Source organism: Bombina bombina, chromosome 5 (assembly GCF_027579735.1).
Source record: "Bombina bombina isolate aBomBom1 chromosome 5, aBomBom1.pri, whole genome shotgun sequence".
Taxonomy (NCBI): Eukaryota; Metazoa; Chordata; class Amphibia; order Anura; family Bombinatoridae; genus Bombina; species Bombina bombina.
The window spans coordinates 702,444,979-702,469,808 of NC_069503.1; the positions used below are offsets into that span (position 1 = coordinate 702,444,979).

The 24,830-nt window shown below is 35.3% G+C and overlaps 1 protein-coding gene across 4 annotated transcripts in view; it reads left to right on the forward strand.

Annotated features, from left to right (window-relative positions):
- Positions 1-24,830, forward strand: part of DSP (desmoplakin) — a 115,222-nt gene that overhangs the window by 15,107 nt on the left and 75,285 nt on the right. The window lies entirely within an intron of this gene.

The following is a 24,830-nucleotide window of genomic DNA, read 5'->3' on the forward strand; positions in this document are numbered from 1 at the left end:
GTGCAGGGAACTATCTCTGTTGGAAATACAAGAAGTGATTATCTCCAAAACCACCTAGGATTATAATATCCAGAAAAGCCAACTATTACGGTGACAGCGGCTGAAGTTTGCCGATGACGTCAGACGCCGAGATACACGCGGCGCACTGACTCAGTTTGGATACTTGGAGCTGTACAGGTGATATCGTTGCCACACGGGTGGTGAAGTAAGTAGAAAGTATCCTAAAGCAATAAGTCCAATAAAGTTGAATGACTGTATAGTACTATAAGGAGCCTACACTTTTTCTAAATCCTGAACTTGGTCAGTAAAATCTACCTATAAAGCAACAACGAAAGGTTCGGATGCTATAAGGAACTGTCTCTCTCTGCACAATATTGTGGATTTTTTAACACATTTTCTCAGCAAAGTCTGCTTTTTTAGAATTGAATTTCTACTTGCTTAAATCTGTTTTTATTACTTTTTTATTAGGGGAGACGTCCCCTTCTATTTGCTTGTGAGTGTGTATAAATAAATATTTTTGATATATGATTTAGGCTGCATAATTTTTTGGATATTATAATTTTTTGGATATTATAGTTTTTTCGTTACAATTTAACGTATTGTTTTTTTTTCCCACATACACTATCTAAAGTTTGATATTATTACACCAATATATAGACACATCACTTATTGTTACATATTTTGAATTTTTAGCACATCATGATTAGAAGATTATATTAGTTCTTCCCAAGATACAATATCACTTATTTTTTGCGGACACTGTCATTTTTTTTGCATAGACCCCTTTTTTTCCCCTCACACCCCCTTTTTTATTTTTGACTGTGAATTATACACATTTATCACACTTTCCACTTTTATACATATCTTTTTAATACCGGATAATATTGGATACCTTTAGCTTTCTTTTAGCGCACTTACTATCACCATAATTCTTACTACATTTTTGAAAAGATAGAAGGATCTTTTCTTACTTGTAAGTTGTGTGGTATCCTGTTTATAAACCAGCGCTCTGCTTAAACACTTTTCTAATATTGTCTTTTTTCCTTCTAAAGCAGTAGCAGCAGGTTTTCCAGTTTTCCCAGTATGGAAGACATTTTTGATTTTAGAGATAAAATTTTTCTTGATATGAAGGATGATAATACTCCAATACCTAATATATGTACATCTGACAAAATATCAGATTTGATGCAAAATTTGGAATATAATATGACCAAAGAACTTAAGCAGAAAATGGAACTGGTCTTTTTGAATAGATATACCTCTAAAGATATTATTCCAAGAGGCCTGCGCCTAAATAAAAATTGTACCTTTCCCCTTTCAGATACACTACAGAATGAATGGTCTGAAACCCTAAAAAAAGCATCCAACACTTTGATAGATATCTTAAAGAGATCTAGGAAAGAGACCTTAGTAAATATTGAAAATAATATCTTAGAAATTAAAGAGAAATTAAAAGATAAAAAAAGCAGTAATGAATTCAAAGAAAGACAAAAAGTTATAATGGACAAATTAGCTAATCTTAATAAAGAACTTTTGAGAACAAAATGGGGAAAGATGGAAAGAGATATAAACGATAATACACAAACAAATAGGGGTGAAAACTCAAATAAAAACCCCCCAATTTCTAATGAACATAGAAGGGAAAGTAATCATGAAAATAGATCATTAGGTTATTCACAAACACAACGTAATGAGAATAGGAATCGTAACACATATAATGATAATTACCATTATGAGAGAAATTATAATACCAATTCTAATACCTATTATGACAGACCGAGAGTCCCTAGATACCAAAATAGGGATCACTTTTATTCAGAATTCCAGCATAACTCCTTTAGACGGAACTCAGATAGACAATTTCAGAATAGACAAAATTACTGGGAATATCCCAGAAGAACAAATAGATGGGTAAACAGACAAGATGATCAATGGAGAATCCCTACACAAAATCGGTTCGATACCTTTAGAGATCAAAGGCCTAATGAGGAAACACATAAAAATGATGAACAGGTTTTTTTAGAGAGAAGCCCTCTCAAAGAGGGCCACTCACGAGATATATCAAGACAGGAAAACGAGTCCAGTCTAAGGAGAAAAAGAAACTTAGAGGAAAGAGAGGAAGAGGAGTTTCTAAACGAGGCAAAAAGATGGAGATAATGAGCAGAACTCAGGGCATTTTTAATCTTAGTAGTATAAAATTGAAGGAAGATGAGGAAAGGGTCCTTAGTTTAGGTCTGTCATTTGCACCAACAAAGAGACTAGACAAATTTAACACCCATATTCATATTAAAAAATTTGTACGCAATCTTACTATTAAAAGATTTTTTCTCAAAAACCCTATTGAAAGGCAAATAAGTAACGATATTTCAGATAGTATTCAACATACAGACTTTAAAATAAAATCTAAATTTAACCCCACACATGCTAAGGGTAATTACCTTGACACTTTTGAAAAATTAGTTTGTAAGGATATACAGAAATACAACCCCAAGAAACTTAAAAATTACAATTTAAGCATTAAAGATAAAGAAATTATCGAGAACCTTCAAAAAAACAGTGGGGTGACCATTAAACCTGCCGATAAGGGCGGAGGAATTGTCCTGATGGACACTACTAATTATATCAAAGAAGCAAATAGACTTCTAAATGACACCAAGACTTATAAAAAATTAGATTTTGATCCTACAAAAAAATTCAATAGGATATTAGACAAATTACTTAAGGAAGGCAGTAAATCTGGCATTTTGAATGATAAAGAACTTGAATTTTTGACACCCAAATTTCCTCGTATCCCCATCTTTTATTTCCTGCCGAAGATCCACAAATGTTTGGTCAACCCTCCAGGTAGACCAATCATTTCTGGGATAGAATCTTTATCAGCGAATTTATCTAGATATGTGGACAATTTTCTCCAAAAACATGTTAAAAATCTTAACTCATACCTTAAAGATTCCACACAAGTCTTAAATGAACTTAAATCCATACTTTGGGAGGAAGGGATGATCCTAGCAACGTGTGATGTCACATCTTTATACACGGTAATTGATCATTCCAAGGGAATTAAAGCGGTTGAAATGTTTCTAAAATCTGATCTAAATATGTCAGATCAACATAGGGCTTTTATTTTAAAAAGTATTAAATACATACTTGACAATAACTACTTTTCCTTTAACAACAAATTTTACCTACAGATAGAGGGTACGGCAATGGGCACAAGGTTTGCACCTAGCTACGCCAATCTTTTTATGGGTGCCTGGGAAACTCAATTCTTCAACTCTGGCGGCTATGGTGCAAACCTTGTGCTCTACAAAAGGTACATAGATGACCTTCTAATAGTCTGGAAAGGTACTGAAATTGAACTTAAAAATATGTTTGATGAAATGAATAATAATACCTGGGGACTGAACTTTACATATAATTACAGTACAGACTCTGTGGTGTTCTTAGATCTAGAAATACTTAAAGCAGAAAATAAAATTGAAACTAAGACCCATTTTAAGAAGGTCGACTGCAGTAATTATATACATGCAAAAAGTTGCCATCTAGATGCATGGAAGAAAAACATCCCAGTAGGACAATTCTTACGTATTAGAAAGAACTGCTCTAGGATGACAGATTTCGAACAGCAATCTGAAATCCTATTAGAAAGATTCAAGGTGAGAGGTTATAAAGATGATATTACAGATAAAGCCATAGAGAGAGCCAAGAACACAGACAGAGAGTCCCTTCTGACCTATAAAGAGAAACAAAAAGAGACCAGTAATAAGATCATGGTCCCTTTTATAACAGATTATAGTGCTGACCTGAATGTCATCAAAAGGATAATAAAAAAACATTGGCACTTAATAAAAGAAGATGATCTGTTAGGGACGAAAATCATTGACAACCCCAAATTTATTTTCAAAAAGGCAGCGAACCTTAAAACAATTTTGGCACCTAGTGAACTTAAAACAAAAAAGAAAAATATACTAAAACAAAAAGATTTAACTGGGAAAAGTATTAATGGTTTTTTTCCATGCTACTCATGTAAGGCATGTGGCCACAGTAACAAATTAAAAAATATTAGATTTAGTAATACAGAGAAACCCCTCATAATTAAAGATACCATAAGATGTACCAATAAAAATATAATTTATGTTCTTAAGTGCACTTGCAACCTTTTTTACTTTGGGGAAACCAAAAGAATGATTAGGGACCGAATAAGAGAGCATATTGGCAATATAAAAAATGGTAGAGATGATACTCATCTATACAAACACTTTAAATCAGTCCATAAAGGTAACACTAAAGATTTAAAATATTGGGGTGTACAAAAAGTACACAATCATTGGAGAGGTGGCAGTATAGAGAAGAAATTACTGATAAAAGAAGCAGAGCTAATTTACAAATACGATACTCTGTACCCAAGAGGTTTAAACTCAGAATTAGATCTCTCCCCCTTTTTGTTGGACTAATGGTGATTTTAAATTGTAACTTTTATACTGCTTAAGTCTTATGGCCATAATCAAATCGATAAAATCCCTTTTGGAATTTTCAGTATTGTAGGATGTACATATAGATTTCTCCTGTCACAAGTTTTAGGGCCATTTTTATTAATATATGTTATAAAAATATTTTATGAATTTTATGTATTTTATGAAGATTGATTATTATTTTTAAATATCAGATAAATTTTATGAATATAAATTTTATGAATATAAAATTTTTTATGAATATTACGTTTTATGAATGTTATTCTTTTTAGAATAATATGAATATTGCAGCAGTACTTATATAGTAGCCTTTTCAGTAAACAAGATATTAAGCTAAAAAAAGAAATTCCTTTTTAAGCTGAGAATGAGCATGAAGAGACTATTCCACCTTAATCAGATGGGACATATACAGATACATAGTATTCCTATGATTCCACCTTAAATTTCAATGAAAAAACTACCAATGAGGGTTTTCTGACACCTTTATAAGGACACACCAGACCAGTCACATCTATCTTGAAAAAGCTCCCTGGCGAGCGAAACGCGTTGATCTGAGTGGCTGTGTTATCTGACATTACTACTTGAATGAGGACATTCTATATTTAAGGATTTTTTCAACTTTAACCCGGGCTATTTACATTTCTCAACATCCATCTTTTTCCTGCGTGCAATTAGCACTAAGTGCAGGGAACTATCTCTGTTGGAAATACAAGAAGTGATTATCTCCAAAACCACCTAGGATTATAATATCCAGAAAAGCCAACTATTACGGTGACAGCGGCTGAAGTTTGCCGATGACGTCAGACGCCGAGATACACGCGGCGCACTGACTCAGTTTGGATACTTGGAGCTGTACAGGTGATATCGTTGCCACACGGGTGGTGAAGTAAGTAGAAAGTATCCTAAAGCAATAAGTCCAATAAAGTTGAATGACTGTATAGTACTATAAGGAGCCTACACTTTTTCTAAATCCTGAACTTGGTCAGTAAAATCTACCTATAAAGCAACAACGAAAGGTTCGGATGCTATAAGGAACTGTCTCTCTCTGCACAATATTGTGGATTTTTTAACACATTTTCTCAGCAAAGTCTGCTTTTTTAGAATTGAATTTCTACTTGCTTAAATCTGTTTTTATTACTTTTTTATTAGGGGAGACGTCCCCTTCTATTTGCTTGTGAGTGTGTATAAATAAATATTTTTGATATATGATTTAGGCTGCATAATTTTTTGGATATTATAATTTTTTGGATATTATAGTTTTTTCGTTACAATTTAACGTATTGTTTTTTTTCCCACATACACTATCTAAAGTTTGATATTATTACACCAATATATAGACACATCACTTATTGTTACATATTTTGAATTTTTAGCACATCATGATTAGAAGATTATATTAGTTCTTCCCAAGATACAATATCACTTATTTTTTGCGGACACTGTCATTTTTTTTGCATAGACCCCTTTTTTTCCCCTCACACCCCCTTTTTTTATTTTTGACTGTGAATTATACACATTTATCACACTTTCCACTTTTATACATATCTTTTTAATACCGGATAATATTGGATACCTTTAGCTTTCTTTTAGCGCACTTACTATCACCATAATTCGTTGACAATGTAGGTTGCATTCTGCCTCTTCTGAGTATGAGCAAATCTGACTCTCTATTAATCTAGTATTCACTGAATAGTAAATCAGCTCATACTACTCTACAAGTTTTATGACACCAAGCAAAATAGCCTACCCATAGAGACCCCAGTCCCCTTATAAGGATGTGACAGAAAGTAATGGACCCTGCACACATGAAGTTTAAAAAATTAAATAAAAGGTAAAATAGTTTTAAAATGTTAAATAATACATATTGCAATGATTTCTGTTAAGTATAACCCACTTCTTAGTTTTTTTTTTATTTTATTACGCCAATGAAACTCACTGTTTTATATCCCGTTAACTGTGTTTTATTAATCCCTTTGTGAGGATTGTTCATACAATAGTGCAATAATAAAATGACCTAGCACATCAGACATTTTAGGAGAAGCTGAAGAGGTGCTGCTGGTATTTGAACCTGCAAAACTAAAGTGGGAACGCTCTTGTAATTGGATGAGCAACCAACATGGAGTCATCTCACTTTATTAGTTTATTATGTAAACTAACATTCTAATCACAACAAAATCAAATGGCTCGATCTAAAAATCAGTAATAAAAGCAACAAACCAATAAACTTTCTCATTTAATATAATCAGATTTGTGCCAACCAGTGTATTCTTGCAAAATGTCTCATGACCAGAATCAGACAGGTGAAGAGTTTGTAACTAATTGTGAAATTGTGTGTAGCAAGAAAAATAATTAAAATGAAAGCAGCATTACACATCAAAAATGTAATTCTCCATAAAATCTTTAATTATGCAAATGGTAATAAAACATCTTTGCTTTGATCACATTTACTATAATTTAAAGGGATACTCAAGTCAGAATTAAACTTCTATGATTCAGATAGAGCATTGTTTTGAAAACGTGGTTCTCACGTACCCCCAACAGGGCTGGTTTTCATTATAGCTGAACTAGTGCATAGGTGAAGTAATCAGCTGATCGGTAACCATGGTTACTAACCTGCTCTCACCCATCAGCTGATTATTTCAGCTATAATGAAAATCAGGCCAGTTGAGGGTACACGAGGACCGCCTTTGGGAAACACTGAGATAGAGCATGCTATTTTAAAGGGACATGAAACCCACATTTTTTCTTTCATGATTTAGAAAGAGAATGCAATTTTAAACATCTTTCTAATTTACTTCTATTATCTAATTTGTTTTATTCTCTTGATATTCTTTGCTGAAAAGCATATCTAGATATGCTCAATAGCTGCTGATTGGTTGCTGCACATAGAAGCCTCGTGTGATTGGCTCACCCATGTGCATTGCTTTTTCTTTATCTAAGGATATCTAAAAAATTAAGCAAAATAAATAATAGAAGTAAATTGTAATGTTGTTTAAATTTGTATTCTCTACCTGAATCATGAAAGAAAGATTTTGGGTTTAGTGGCCCTTTAAACCTCTTTCTAATTTAATTCCGTTAACAAAATGTGCACAGTCTTTTTATATTTACACTTTTTGAGTTGCCAACTCCTACTGAGCATTGGCAAGAATTCGCAGAGTATACAAATATGCATTTGTGATTGGCTGATGGATGTCACATGATATGGGGGAATGGAAATAGACATAAAATTGACATTTGTCAGAAAAAAAATCTACTATTCATTTGAAGTTCAGACTAAGTGGTATTGTATTGTCTTTTAATCATGCATTTGTCGATTATGCAATTCTTTAAACAACTTTTCAATTCACTACCATTATCTAAATCTGCACACTCTTTTTATATTCACATTTTCTAAAGGCAGCAGCTCCTACTTAGCATGTGCAAGAATTCACAGAATATACATATATGCATTTTGTGATTGGTTGATGGCTGTCACATGATGCAGGGGGAGGAAAAACTATCTTTGATATTTGTCAGAAAACAAATCTACTGATTTGAAATTCAAAGTAATGCTTTTGCATTTTTTATGCATTTATTGATTATACAATTCTACTGTGTTTAGCTGTATTTTAAGTCATAGTGGATTATGTGATATACTACACAGTAATTGTGCATTTGTTGATTTATATCTGACCACAGATAAGATAGAAAGATAAATATTTGTACCAGACAATCATGTAGTTTTCATCTTGTGAGCTTGCTTTTTGAATGTGATTTTTGTGAAGTTTGTAATGAACTTAGTATATTAATCCCAATGTTTGGCATTCCTAATGATATAGAATGGAGTTGTCATTGAGGTGCTTTATATTTAGGACTGATGTGTATATTTGTAAAATTGATGCCTGAGGGCATTGTATGACATATACAGTATGTTGTGATGCTAATGTAAATGATTTTACTAGCTGTATTTTCTGTGGGAAGAGTAGGTGTCTATGAGTGTGCAGTATTTGAAAGACAAACTGTACTGTAACATTTGTTTCCCTCTAATAGGTTTTTTCCCTGATCTGTTTGCCATGTGCTGCTGGCAGCCATTTTACTCACCTCTCTTCCTGACTCTGGTGCATACTGTGTGATGCTGCTCATTTCCTGCACTTCCTTTTATGGCCAGACTGGTGTACACATCAGTGTGAGACAGGATGCAGTCTCAGAATTGTGATGTCATTACTTATTATTTAAAGGGCCTCTGTTCAGTATGCTTTGCCCTTGCGTTGTCTCAGACCTGTTTGTGAGAGCTCCTGTGTATTACCTGGCTGTCTGACATCCCTCCTGGTTTCTGATACCTGGATTGTTCCTGACTCTGCTGTTCTCCTTGTTCCTGATTCCGGCTCGTCTGACTATTCGCTTTGGCTCCTGGCTTGTGGACTTTTTATTATTTTTTGCTATTAATAAAGGTGTGATTATTTTTGCACTTCTTGTCTCAGTCTGATTCCTGGCTCCCTGACACCAGCATATTAAAGGCATTAAACTGCTGGGTACAACTATAGTAGCACGGATACTGCTCAGTGCTTACCAGGCTTTTGTTTTTATTCCTGTGTCTGTAGATTTCTTTAAAGTCGCTCTCTTATTTTAACCCATTACAAAATTCAGTTGGTAAAGCTCTGCATCTTTATACTGGGTGCCACCATCTTGTAATTCCGCAGATCAGTGATGTTACCAGATTTTTGACAACTGTACTTTGTACTTTGGGTAACTTGCAATATAGAAAATTGAAGGTATACTTTTTTCCTTTTAACAGTTTAAAAGTTACATAACACATATAAAAAAAATTCCATCAGTAATAATATAGACAATGCAGTCACTGCAAAAACATACAGCTTAGGGAACATCCCTGCCCCTCCCACTTTTTTGCAGCTCTGTTATATTTTACAATAGAGAAAATACAAAGTGCAATGTAATTTGTAAAAGATACACAGAAACATGCAAAGTATGAACCTAAAGAAACACAGAAACTGAAAAATGCAATCAGAATTTGTAAAATCACTGCTGGATTTAAATCTAAATGTATTAAAATATATAACAGAAAGTGCAACGTTTAAATGATAATTCTGAAAGGACACACTCGGAAGTGTAAAGTAATATACAATGCAAAGAACAAAGTGGAAGTGTAACAAAACTCTCATATCATGCAGTGCTATATCACACTGCGCTTCTCTCTCCACATACAGAAATGCAGAGAATACCCCTTATAGAAGTATAGCAAACTTTGCCTGTCTATAATCTTGTGAGAGATCTTGCAGTGCTGGAGAGTTTCCGCACTTTTTTCTTTTACCATTAAGTGAATTTAGCCCTTGTGAAGTCTGCACTACATATAATCAAGCCCCAATAGTGTGGGAAAAAATGTAAACGCCAAGATGGCACCGCCCAGTGTGAAGACGCAGTGCTTTAAGGGACATTATACACTCATTTTTTCTTTGCATAAATGTTTTGTGTATGAACTATTAATATAGCCCATAAAAGTAGTTTTTTTAAAAAAATGTATTAGTTTTGCTTATTTTTAGAAACATTGCTCTGATTTTCAGACTCCTAACCAAGCCCCAAAGTTTTAGAATACCGACAGATACCTATCCAGCTTGCTCCTGTTTGTGTAAGGGTCTTTTCATATGCAAAAGAAGGGGGTGTCTTATTTACCACTTTCAGTGGGCTTTCCAACTGCCTTTTCAACAGAGCTAAACTGAGAGCTTCTAAGTAAGTTTTTACACAGTTTTACTACTGGATTTTTATATCAGTATCTGTGCATCTTATTCTTTATAGTAGTGTCTATTACATGCAGTTATATAAAAATGTGTGTATACTGTCCCGTTAACTAACCAGATAGCTATAAAGGGTTAAATAAAAATACTGTTTTGAATAAGGCTGTTTAGGCTGCAGACACAAGAGGAAAAAAACAAGAGCAGGTTGAGCAGTAACCATGCAACTGTAGTTATACCCAGCAGTTTAATGTATAGGATATTGTTCATTTATGTTTATTTTGTATTTGAGATAGCTGATTTTGCACACTGAAAAAAATCACTCACTGTTTTTTAAAGAAATGCCTTTTTAAATTCGACTAAGCTTACAGGAAGTGATAATTCTTCTCTCTTTCTATTTCTATACACACAAAAGCCAATACATACATACTGCTTTTTCACTATGTGTTGTAGTTTCATTGAGCAAAACCAGCTATTTATATTGTAAGAATAAACCCAAAGGAGCAATTTCTAATATATTAAAATGGACATTGCACTCCAAAATGTTCTCCCCTTTAATCTGTTTCGATGGTCTATAAATAACTGATAATAATAATAGTAATAATAATAATTATAGTCATTTTACAGCTGGAGTGTAATTGTTTGCAAACAGCTACTTTACCTTTATTTGTTATTTGGAAGAGCTACTTTTGCCTGTTGTGTCCCCTTCTACACTGAAAATAAGAATAACAGATGTTTTCTCTGTAGAAAAATCTATGCCAATAAGAAACAATAGCACTCTTATTAAAGGGACATTGAAACCCATGTTTTTTATTTCATGATACAGAATAGAAGATGCAATTTTTAAACACTTTCTACTTTACTTCTTATTATCAAATTTTCTTTGTTCTCTTGGTATATTTTACTGAAAAGCAGTGACATAAGCTCAGGAGCTGTGCACATATATGGAAGTCAGCAGTTTTGAAAAGAGCACTAAAAAGCTAGCACTATATCCTGCCCTATAGTGCGTCCAGTTACAAAGTATTTATGAATTTATCTTATTTGGCAATTGCTTAAGTGTTAATTACCACTGTGTAACCTCTGCCCATTTAATTGAACCCACTATTGACTGTTACCTATATATGATTTAGATCATCCACTATTGCAGATACCTCAAATAGAAAGAAAGCTGAAGCAGTTTCTATACCTATATTCACAGCTTTGTAAACAGATGTTTATCAATTAAAATGAAATGAGATCATCATAAGAGGAATACTCATATTCATGTTAATAGTGCAATAGTGGACTATCTTAACCAGCGGTGATAAACTTTGGCACTGATGCTCAGACACTTTAAGCTGGCTGAGCATCATGGGAAATGTTGTTTCATAACCTCTGGAGTGCCAAAGCTGATCACTGATGCTTAGACACTTTAAGCTGGCTGAGCATCATGGGAAATGTAGTTTCATAACCTCTGGAGTGCCAAAGCTGAGGTATAGGTTATACAGCAATTAAACAGCAGAGGTTACACAGTGGTAATTTGATACTTAAGTAATTGCTAAATAATATAAATTCATAAATACTGCTGCAGATTAAATGTATACTGCAGATAGAATCTCATAACAATCATATAAATACAGCAGTAATACAACATGGATATAGTGTATCCAAGTGATTACCTTTTAATGCTGTGTAAGAATTAAACAATTATAGTATACCTGCTTTCCTATTAAGGGCAGTAAAATATTAATATTAATTAAAATAGCACTGTATAGAAGGTGAAGTACACATGTATTTGCCATTTTGTTTATAGATGACAAAGTTTGCCATAAGTGCTCATTTAGTGAAAGCAGACTTTATGGTGACTACCAGGTAAACGTCCTTTGCATATAAGATATGTGCGATAATACAGTATAACCACTGCAGTTCTTTTAGATTGTTTACCCCATTTTTTACATTTGTTTCCAATAAAGTTTGTTTTTAGTTCTTTAAACTGAAATTGTAAATAATCTACCTAGTGTCTAGATACACAGTACCTCATGCTCAAAACATATAAAAATACTACTAATAGATATTTATATATGCAACAATATGTTTTTGATTATAAAGTATATTATGATTGTAAAGTTGATTATGAAGTATATATAATGAGCTGGTACTTATATGATTTAAAAAGCAGTTGCCTCTGGTTTCAACTTACAGCTTTACTTGGAGACTCAGCCCATTGTTATTGGCACGTCCTAGGTCATGGTTTTAAAGCGAAAAAAATCAACCCTTTTCAGACACAGAAATATATATGAAGGAACAATCTCTATACACTGTAATACTCTGCAGTAGGTATAACAGGTTATATTTAAACATAATGGAGAAAAACATTTTTAAATACATTTTTCCCTTTAGTAATATGCAGCTGGTATAGCTTTGGGAACACTGGTATTACATTTTATCATCAGAGGTTGGTTTTAGCTTTAAAGGGATATTAAACCCATTTTTTTCTTTCATGTTTCAGATAAAGCATGTCATTTTAATAACTTTCCAATTTAGATCTAGTAATCTAATTTGTATCCTTGCTAAAAAGTATAGCTAGGTAGGCCTCAGAAGCTGCTGATTGGTGGCTGCACATATATCCATCTTTTCATTGGCTTTCAGCTAACTCCAAGTAGTGCTTTGCTGCTCCTTAATTAAAGAATAACAAGATAATTAAACAAATTATATAATAGAAGTCAATTGGAAAGTTGTTTAAAATTGCATGATATTTCTGAATCATGAAAGAAAAATGTTGGGTTTCATGCCCCATTAACTTAATTTTTTTTCCACCCAATATATTTCAACTTATTTAATTGCTGTTTTTCATTATGAAAAAAAAAAAAAAGTTTACTGTCTACTGCATTATTATTTTTTTGGGCACAGTAGATTTACTCTACCACACCTTGAAAATATGCCGCACCCTATGTGAGATATGAAGCTCATAAAATAAACTTTATTGCATTGATTAAATGACAAAAGCAACATAACGACTAAAGCAGAAACCGCTGATCAAAATACATAAAGTTTAATAAAACATAGTAAACAGGCAAATATATCTTCCAATATGCACTAATCCTGTAAGTTTATTATGCACTATTCATTTATTGGTTTTGATTCTTGAGCTGTTTCTTTTATTATTACAACTGCATGTGACAGATCAGGTTTTGCCAGGGATATTGCAGTTATTTTTCAGGTAACATTGAAGCCATAATTCCTGTATGAATGGCCTTTGTGATCAGTCTGTAAAGAGGAATTTGATATTTTACGGTTCAGTACCATAAGAAGTCCTGTTCTTTGGCACTTTTCATGTGCTCCTCAGTATGTGCATAGCTCTCCTCCCAATAGTCCTCATAAATAACTATGCACAGCCACATCATATTACTTTAATAACTACAAATTAATTCTGACAACGTTAGCCAGCAGTGCAGAACATTAAGGGTGCGCTGCTAATGTCTCATCTTTAACCATGTCACTGTAAAGACTTTTACCCCTCCCATGCTGAAGCAGCTTCTAGACTAATATTGTTTGCATTTATGTCAATGAGCTTTTCTATGTGTTACCATAAATCAAATATACATATAAAGTGCCTCAGCACAAGTTATAGTAAGAAAAAGACCCTCTTCCTTAAAGGGACAGTCAACACAAAAAAATATTGTTTAAAAGATAGATAAATGCCTTTACTACCCATTCCCCAGCTTTGCACAAAAAACATAGTTATATTAACATACTGTATTACCTTTACACCTCTAAATTTCTGTCTGTTTCTAAGTCCCTAAAGACAGCCCCATGATCACATGCTTTTGTATTTTCTTTTCACATCAGGGGAAGCTAGCTCAAGACTTTGCCAGCCACTTCACTTACAAAATCGACTCCATCAGAAACGAAATCATCTCTCAACATAATTCCATTCTCTCACCCCCTCAAATGCTCTCAATCAACCACAACCCACATAACCTTAAACTTAGCTCATTCTGCCCTGTTACTGAGGAAGAAGTTTCGGCACTTATACTGCGCTCTCACCTCACTACCTGTCCCCTTGACCTTATCCCCTCACAGCTACTCCCCTCCCTCTCTGCTACCATTACCCCTATACTCACACACATTTTCAACCTCTCCTTCAGCACCGGTATATTTCCCTCATCTCTGAAACATGCACTAGTCACACCTATCCTCAAAAAACCTTCCCTTGATCCTACCTCCCCATCCAACTACCGCCCTATTTCCCTCCTCCCTCTTGCCTCAAAGCTTCTTGAAAAACTAGTTTATGCACGCCCATCCCATTTCCTTACATTAAACTCCCCCCTTGACCCACTGCAATCTGGATTTCGTCCCCATCACTCCACAGAGACAGCAATTGTTAAGGTTACCAACGACCTACTTACAGCAAAATCAAAAGGCCACTTTTCTCTGCTTATCCTCCTTGATCTGTCCGCAGCCTTTGACACTGTTGACCACCCTCTTTTGCTCCAAACCCTACAATCCTTCGGCATCTGTGACACAGCCCACTCGTGGCTCTCTTCCTACCTGTCAAACCGTACCTTTAGTGTAGCCTTCTCTGGGGCCTCCTCTGCCCCGTCACTACTTTCTGTCGGAGTACCGCAAGGCTCTGTCCTCGGTTCCCTTCTCAATCTACAGGTCATCACTAGGTTTCCTAATAAAATCCCATGGTTTCCAATATCATTTGTATGCCGACGACACCCAAATCTACTTCTCTTCACCTGACCTATCTCCTTCCTTGCTAACCCGTGTCACTAACTGTCTTTCTCACATCTCTTCCTGGATGTCCTCTCACTACCTCAAGCTAAATCTCTCCAAAACTGAGCTCCTTATTTTCCCCCCTTCTTCCAAAATCTACACCCCGAATCTCTCTATAACTGTCGACAACTCCATCATTACCCCTACCCCACATGCCCGATGTCTTGGGGTCAAATTTGACTCAGATCTTTCTTTCACTCCTCACATTCAGTCCTTGGCTAAAGCCTGCCGCTTCCACCTTAAAAAATCTCTAAAATTAGACACTTTCTTACACAAGACACAACTAAGATTTTAATCCACTCTCTCATCCTTTCCCGCCTCGATTACTGCAACTCTATCCTCTCTGGTCTCCTCACCTGCCACCTAGCTCCTTTAAAATCCATAATGAATGCCTCTGCCAGGCTCATCTTACTTACAGGTCACTCTTCATCTGCTGCACCTCTCTGCCAATCCCTTCACTGGCTTCCTCTTGCCTCCAGGATTAAACACAAAATTCTCACTCTGACATACAAAGCCCTCAACTGCACTGCTCCCCCCTATATCTCAGACCTTGTCTCCAGATACTCTCCTCCCATCCCCTTCGATCTGCTCCGACCTCCTACTCTCCTCCTCTCTTGTTACCTCATCACACTCCTGTTTACAGGACTTCTCCAGACTGGCTCCCCATCTTGTGAAACTCTCTGCCTCGCTCCACAAGACTCTTCCCTAGTTTTGAAGCTTCAAGCGCTCCCTAAAGGACTCTACTGTTCAGGGATGCATACATCCTACGCTAACCTTTCTTTATACCAGTTCCTCTCCTCCATCGCTATCCCCTGAACCCCCTTAGCATGTAAGCCTAAGAGTCCAGCTTTTTACAGATCACTTTCTTAAGAGCTGACTACAACAGTGCAACTCTACCCATTTGATCCATATAATTGTTTTGTTGTACTCTGCATTTGTTTATAGCACTGTGGAATCTGTAGATAACATTGTGCTGACGCCCATGGATTCTAACAACACAGCCCTAATTGGCTCAAAGGGACATTCCAGCCAAAATTGGAATCCACATGGATGTATTACAATTTTTGTAATATACACGTATTCGCAAAAATGCTTCTAATAAAAGCTATAGTTGTTTGAAAAGTGTAAATACAGTATATACAGTAAATACAGTATATTTTTATAATCAACAGGTGCACTATAAAAAGAAAAATGCAATAGCAGTTAGTCTGAACTTCAAATGAGTAGTACATTTTTTTCTGACAAATTTCAAAGTTCTGTCTATTTCCACTCCCACTGCATCATGTGACAGTGATCAGCCAATCACAAGTCAATCTTAAGCACCTCATTTTGTTATTAAAGTTTCACAGTGTCCTCCATATAATTATACAACAGATCCATCGAAGGGATCAAGGTCTTTATGAAACAATTAAGGTCACTTTATGAAAACTAATGAATAGTCAGAAAAACAGCTGTTGTAGAAATAAAGAAACTATTTTGTTTTAGAACGTAATAACCATATACAAATAGAAAAACAGGGTGAACGTTCCTGAATATGCGGTAGTATTTTGTTCAAAGCTTGTAGACATTTTGGTAGGTAGTGCATAAACACAAGAAAATTTACCTAGTTTAGGGTCCGAAGAGCATCCTCGTGGACTGTCAATGGAAAGGGAAAAAAAAAGGGGGGGGGGAAGGGGGCAAGGAAAGCTGAAAGGTGGAGGTAGGCACCCACTATTAGAGAATCTCCCACTCTACCTGGGCTATATATCTGTGTTGTGAATGTTTCAGTCTCTACTGTTGTATTGCGGATCATTTCTCTGGAACTCATCCCATGGGCACCAAACTGAGTTGTAGAAATCAGAGCGGCCCTCAACTCTCAGGTGCACCAGCATTTTAAACAAAGCACTTGCTCAGAGAGCCTAAGGTGCTTGTACCATCTGGTAATAACTCAATTTGTTAATTTCTGACGTGTTACAAGCCCCACTGGTGCTCTCTGCAGCTGCAGCATTTAAAATATTTTTTACTAGAAGCATTTTTGCCAATGCATGCATATTACAAATATGTTCCTATTCAAAGACTTAATTCATTTATGTGCATTTAAATTTTGACCGGAATGTCCCTTTAAATGCAAGTCAATAGATAAAGTCATGTGATCAGGGGCAGTCAAAAGATGCTTAGAAACAAGGTAATCACAGAGGTAAAACGTATTAATATAACCATGTTTTCTGTGCAAAACTGAGGAATGAGTAATAAAGGGATTATCTATCTTTTAAAACAATTTGTTTTTATTAGTTGACTGTCCCTTTAAGTTTAAAAAATAATAAATAAATAAATAAAAATTATACAAACACACGCAAACCATGTCCTTTCAAATGACATATCAAATGGCAAAAGCTGCTACTTTTTATTTTTAAAGAGTAATTTTCTATGTTGTACCATATGTTTTACTGTAAACGTGTTGTAGTGAATCTCTATTTTGTTCTGGTTTACATTAGCAAAACATAAAAAAATTAGATTTCAGTACCTGATTTTTTTCAAATAAAAATGAATGTTTTTTAGTTTGCTAAAATGAAAAAAATAAGAATATTAAAATGATTTTAAACAATGAAAATTCTGTTTTTCAGAAAGAAGGGAAGTGAACCCATTTAGATTGAGTATGCTTGTTCCTCTGGCTACGCTCGCTTAGCACCTTAACCAAATAAAAAAATCAATATGTAAATAAAATATTCACACTAATATATCCTCCTTCAGTAGGTTTTACAGAAATTTAACTTTACATTCACCCATGTTTCTATTTAAAGGGACAGTAACATCAAAACTAAACTTTCATAATTCAGAGCATGCAGTTTTAAACAACTTTCCAATTTACTTCTATTATCAAATTTGCTTCATTCTCTTGGTATCCTTTGTTGAAAGTATACCTAGTTAGGCTCGGAAGAAGCAGTATATTACTGTGCGCAAGCTGTTGATTGGTGGCTGCACATATATGACTTTTGTAATTTGCTTACCTGATATGCTCAGCTAGCTCCCAGTAATGCACTGTTGCTTCTTCACCAAGGGATAGCAAGAAGAATGAAACAAATTTGATAGCATAAGTAAATTGAATAGTTTTTTTTTAAAATGTCCCTTTAAGGATCATAAATTTTGCACTTGCTCAGCCAAGCAACAAAACAACATATGGTTAGCAGTGTCCAAGTACTTGAAACCTTTAATATTATTGTTATTATTATAATAATTATTTTTATTAATACTATTACTACTACTACTACTACTATTATTATTATTACTATTGTTACTATTATTATCATTATTATATCAGCAAATTCTGAAGAGCTATGCAAGGAAAGGAAAAGGAAAGTGATAGTCTGAGACAGACAGGTTACAGAGCTGTTCTCCCTGGAGAGCTTAGACTTTCAGAATAAGCATCCTAAGTAAATATTTATCTGGTTAGGGAGGAATGGGCACATTTACACCCCCTTAGTTTCATAAGGGTCTTGTGTCCCATATTTTGGAGCGAGAGAGTGGCTTTCCCACCCTTATTTGAAATATGTTTTAGCTGATTGCTAATTGCCACAGTGGTCACCTGACAGCTAGCTGTGTCCCTTGCTGCAATTAATTTTTAGCGCAGGACTAGGGGGAATTTCCAGATTGTGTTGTTTTTAATATCACACTGTTTATTTTAGTCTGAACTTCACGTTCATAGTCATGATACACCTTAGCAGCTATTGTTAACAATTTATCGGCTAGATTTAGAGTTCTGCGGCCAAAGGGGTGCGTTAGCTACGCATGCTTTTTTTTCCCCTGCACCTTTTAAATACCGCTGGTATTTAGAGTTCACAGAAGGGCTGCGTTAGGCTCCAAAAAAGGGAGCGTAGAGCATATTTACCGCCACTGCAACTCTAAATACCGGCGTTAGAAAGATCCCATTGAAAAGATAGGATACGCAAATGGCGTAGGGGGGATCTGCGGTATGGAAAAGTCGTGGCTGCAAATGTGAGCGTTAGACCCTTTCCTGACTGACTCCAAATACCAGCGGGCGGTAAAAACCAGCGTTAGGAGCCTCTAACGCTGATTTTGACGCCTACCGCCGAACTCTAAATCTAGGCCTAAGTTTGGCTTGGATTTTTTTTACTTAGCAAACATTTAATGATTTCCCCTAAACAAACAACACTATTTTCTTCAATTATAAAGGTACATAAAAGGGCAAAAAACAAATTGCTCTAATGTGTTAAGAGCATTTCATTACTGCATTATTGCTTGCAGAAAAATATGTGTTTAACCCCTGCAAGGGGAGTGCATTGCTTCTCTTGATTTGACTTTAAAGTGAGTGCAAATTTGAACAAACAAGTGCCTAGTTTTTAACCCTTTGAGTGCTAATGACGCCTCTCTCATCGCAGCGTTTCCCACTCTGGTGCTAACGACGGCTCAGAGCCATCACAAGCACTCTCCCACCTTGAGGGAGATCTGGGGACTCCCACCCGCTCCTACCCTGGCGATCGTGCCTGTATAGTGACAGACATCGCTGGGGCTAACAGTTTTGCGTGGTGACGTCCTGCACAATGACATGATGATGTCACCGTGCAACTTTATTAACAAAATGACAATGTTAAGTATAGGAAAAGGGGCATGCTGCTTAGAAGCCTGTATCTCAGGCATCTAAGCAACTACAGAGCCCCAAGATCCACATTTGGAAAGGTAATCGCCTAACCTTCTCAACAGTGTAAGTCTTAGGGATCTGAAAAAAAAAAGTAAAAAAAAACATTTAAAAAATAAAAAATTAACTTAAAACTGCTTAGCACCCAGGTGGGAAAGTGCTTAGCACTCAAAGGGTTAAAAATACTATTAAAAACAGGGGCACTTTCATTCATTAAAATTTACGTTGAAGCATTTAAAAAAAAAAATTTTTAATTTTTTCTTTAGGAAACCCAGACCGGCGATCCTCCGCCCTCAGCTCCTCTGTACTTAGCACCGCAATGACGACATCTGCTTCATCCAATTGTTTTGAGCACCCCAAGGTGTCCAGCTCGTGAGGCAACACAATGATTGGAGGAAGCCGGTTTCGTCATCGATATGATAAGTACAGCTGAAGCTGCGGGCGGGGGATCGCTGGTCTGGGTTTCTAAAGAAAAAGGTAAGTATTAAAAAAAAACGCTTCAATGTAAATTTTAATGAATTAAAGTGCCCCTGTTTTTAACCGCATTTTTAAAAACTGGGCCCTTATTCATTCAAATTTACATTCACTTTAACTGTTGGGACCTAGCTAACACACCTGATGAGCCAATTACAAGATATATGTGGCATATGTGTGTAGCACCAATCAGCAGCTAGCTCCCAGTAGTACATTGCTGCTCCTGAGCCTACCTAGGTATGCTTTTGAACAAAGGATACCAGAAGAATGAAGTAAAATTGATAATATTAGTAAAATGAAAAGTCTCTTAAAATTGCATGCTCTATCTGGACTATGAAAGTTTAATTTGGACTTTTATGTCCCTTTATGCATATACTCATCAATTCTTCTGTATGTCTTAGTAACTCCCACTATTGCTAGAGCAAGTTCATGTACAGCATGCCAAATATACATACTTATTCAAATGGGCTGATTATTCTCTTGCTTCTCTTGTCTAGAGGAGAATGGTATTATTATAGAGCAGGCATCCTCAAGCTTGGCCCTCTAGAGGTTTTGGTTCCAAAAGATAGCACTTTGAGGATGTCTGTTATAGAGGATCAGATTTTGTTTTCTGTTAATTACACCTCATAAATAACCATCGTTAGCCTCTCAGTATGTGGCAGAGATCAGCAAAAAACGGCATTCCTTTTGTGTTTCCGCCTTTGCCAGAGCTCTGGATCTCTGGAATAATTTAAGCTGACATGTCCCTTTCAACTTGTGTGATGCGTACGGAGGCATTTCTTTTTTCACTATAGTTGTACTTTTCATCCAGTAACTGATGGGCAATATCAGTTGTGCACAAACACGCATGTCCCTTTTCCCTTTATTTAAAAGTGTTTAAGGTTGACTTGATTTAGAATACATATGATCCAATTTCTATTGGTTATATTGAGACCCATTAATGAAAACTGTTCAAGGTTGTTCAACTATTTATCAAGCCTGGCAGTAGGGGTGGGCGAATGTGCTGAAAATGTAATTTGTTTGGTAGAATCTAATGTTATTTCGGTTTTTGAATGTTACTTTCATTTTCAAATGGAATATCCATAATTGAAATTTTAATTTAACAAATACTATTCAGAAGTTCAATAGTTCATCTGGTAGGGAATTTAGCAAACTGATACATAATAGATACAAATATATAAATTTAAATGTTTCTATTTTGGATATTGCATAATTGGAATATTACATTTAGAGAGCATTATACATTAAACAAATGTTAGAACGTTGCACAAACATTTGAAACAAACAAACACATGTTAAAATTTGTTTCATTTTTTCGAATGTTGCAAAACATTTGCCCATCCCTACTGGCAGCTTTGAAAAAAACACTTGATAGCGAACATTCACTTGCATATCTGGTGATGTCACAGAAAGTGACCTCATAGTAACCATAAATTATAATCTGGTTGCTCCCTATTTTATTTTATATTTGAGTTTCAGCGGAACATTACTTTTACTGGGTTATTCTTCTAACACATGTATTGTGGCCTTCTGTGACAGAAACAGTGCACTGTCACAGTGTGAAAATACTTCACTAACCAGCACTACTGAAGTTAAAAAAGAGAGCTACAGGCACAGCAGGAAGAATAAAATAATGCTGAGTGGAAACCCTGCTACTGCATTTGTACCCAGCCGTTTTTAATGTTTCAATACTGTTTTATTAGTAAGTGAACTTAGGTTTACTTATTAATGGGACTAGCGCGGCTGATTCGGCGACCTGCAGTATCCACCAAGGCCAAGCAGTGCTCTGGAGCTCAATCACTCTCTCTAACAAACTAGGGCATGTCACTGTTTTTCACTTTAAAGGGATAGTCTAGTAAAAATTGAACTGTCATGATTCGGATAGAGCAGGCAATTTTAAGCAATTTTCTAATTTACTCCTATTATAATTTTTTCTTTGTTCTCTTGGTATCTTTATTTAAAATAGCAAGAATGTAAGCTTAGGAGCCAGACCATTTTTTTGTTCTGCACCTGGGTAGTGCTTGCTAATTGGTGTTTAAATGTAGCCATCAATCAGCAAGCGCTACCCAGGTGCTGAACCAAAAATAGCCTGCTCCTAAGCTTACATTCCTGCTTTTTTAAATGAAGATACAAAAAGAACAAAGAAAATTGATAATAGGAGTAAATGAGAAAGTTGCTTAAAATCTGAATCATGAAAGTTTAATTTTGACTAGACTATCCCTTTAATGATCCTTTAATTAGATTATTTTTTGTAAGGGTATATTTATTTCATTTACATTTTAGTCTATTTAATGTGACAGAGCCAGATTAGAGATTAGATAAAACAAATGTGTGTTTACCAGGAATAGCAGAATTGCTTGCTCTCTCACTCTTTTTTTCAGTCATGCTCTCTCTTTGTCCTGCCCATTACTACCTAACTCTTTGCCGTGCTGTGTTTTCTGATCACAAATTTGTTAGCTCCTGCAAGCATTACTCAGGGAGGCACTGATCCTGACTGGCTATAGAAAATTAAATTTTGTGCTACCTATAGTTTAGGATAAAATGGATTTATAAGCTTATAAGTTCCTAGGGATATGATTTTATATGTATGTGTTTGTGGGCTTATTTCTCCTTATCGCATAAGAGTACACACCATAAACAGGTAGATGCTGAGGGAATGAATAATAGGGCAGTCACTTCTATAGGTTCCAGTTACAGCATTCATACACAAGATTAAACCACTCTTGATTTTGTATAAATATTGTGCTTGTCCCGCACTCCCTTATAGAGGCCAGAAAGCAAATTCTGTAACCTGCAAGTGCTACAAATGTGAGTGTTCAGGCAGTTTGCACCATTTTGAAAACCTAGGTTACAGGGCGTGGTACAAAGACCTGTGATTCATTTTATTTTATATCTGTATCACTATTCACATAGTAAAAGATTTCTTATTGTGAATTTCTAATAGCTCAGCTTAATTGTTTCTTTCAAATGAAGTTTCCTCACAGGTTGAGACCAAAATGAAGCATCCCTGCCCATGTTGACAAGTTTTGACTCGTTCCTGACAAGCAATGGTTTTGTTGAATTCATAGACATTGTGAGGAATTATTTAACAGGGAACACTGCCCAATGTATTCAGTCAGGTAGAGAATGGAGCTCAGTAATCTTACACTAGATATAAATTACATGAACTGTAATCGTATACCTTTTTTTTGTATAAAAAAACAAATAGAAAAAAAAACTTTCAACTTCAGTGTAATTTTATATTTAGTAAAAAGGGCAATTATTTGATGTAATGAGTCTACTACTCCTATTTTACTTATAATTAATCTTTATATTCTCGGTAATGCTGCCATATCAAATCTATTTGGCTTTGCTTTGAAGCTGACATGCACTCTACCATAAAGCTTCACGGTTTTTACCATACTTGAATGCTGTTATCTGGCAGGATTTCTTCCTAAACTCTGCTTTACAGGCTATCTAGCTGTGATATTGAACCTTGGCGGTTGCAGACCAAACTCTCATGGCCGCAGCGCAAGCCTAGATTTTGTCAGTGCACCACCTGTAATATCCAATCAACTCTCTTGATCTAAGGTAAGGTTATAGATAAAACTTTGGATACCAGAAAAGGCAGCATCGGAGAGATTACTAGAGTATGTTCCTCACCTCACTCCAATGTGGTTTTCAGCATTGTTGCACCGGTAATATTGCTGCAGGCGTATTGTTGTTATTGTGACATAATGGCTGTTGGTGCAACTTTCCTGTTGAAAACTTGGAATCTATAAACTTTACACACAGGCTTCAGATACTAATTATTATTATTAACATTTATTGTTATTCCGTAGCGCTGGGTACAGAGATAGGTGTATACAATGACAAGGGTTTGTGGTAAGATACAAACACATAACAGACTAAATCTAGTACAGAAGAAAGAGGGCCCTGCACCGAAGAGCTTACAGCTTAAAGGGATATGAAACTCACATTTTTTCTTTGGTGGTTACATTTAGCCACCAATCAGCAAGCGCTACCCAGGGTGCTGAACTAAAAATGAGCCAGCTCCTAAGCTTACATTCCTGCCTTTTCAAATAAAGATACCAAGAGAACGAAGACAAATTGATAATAGGAGTGAATTAGAAAGTTGCTTAAAATTGCATTCTCTACATGAATCATGAAAGAAAACATTGGGTTTCATATAACTTTAATTGATTTAGTTAAAGGGACACTGAACCCAAACTTTTTCTTTCATGATTCAGATAGAGCATGCAATTTTAAGCAACTTTCTAATTTACTCCTATTATCAATGTTTCTTTGTTCTCTTGCTATCTTTATATAAAAAAGAAGGCATCTAAGCTTTTTTTCTTGGTTCAGAACTCTGGACAACAGTTTTTGATTGGTGGATGAATTTATCCACCAATCAGCAAGGACAACCTAGGTTGTTCACCAAAAATGGGCCGGCATCTAAACTTACATTCTTGCATTTCAAATAAAGATACCAAGAGAATAAGGAACATTTGATAATAGAAGTAAATTACAAAGTTGATTAAAATTTCATGTTCTATCTGAATCACAAAAGAAAAAAATTGGGTTCAGTGTCCCTTTAATTTTTTTCTCCAAATTAATACATTTGGACTTCCCCATCCAAATTAAACACATTTAGTATGGCTTGATTTTCAAGAGCCTTGTAATATAAATTTGAGTCCATAGTCATAACTTTTGGGGGCTTTCTGTACATAAATGTATAGGTTTTTCCTAAATAATTTATGATAGGTGTACTTTATTTAAGAAAAT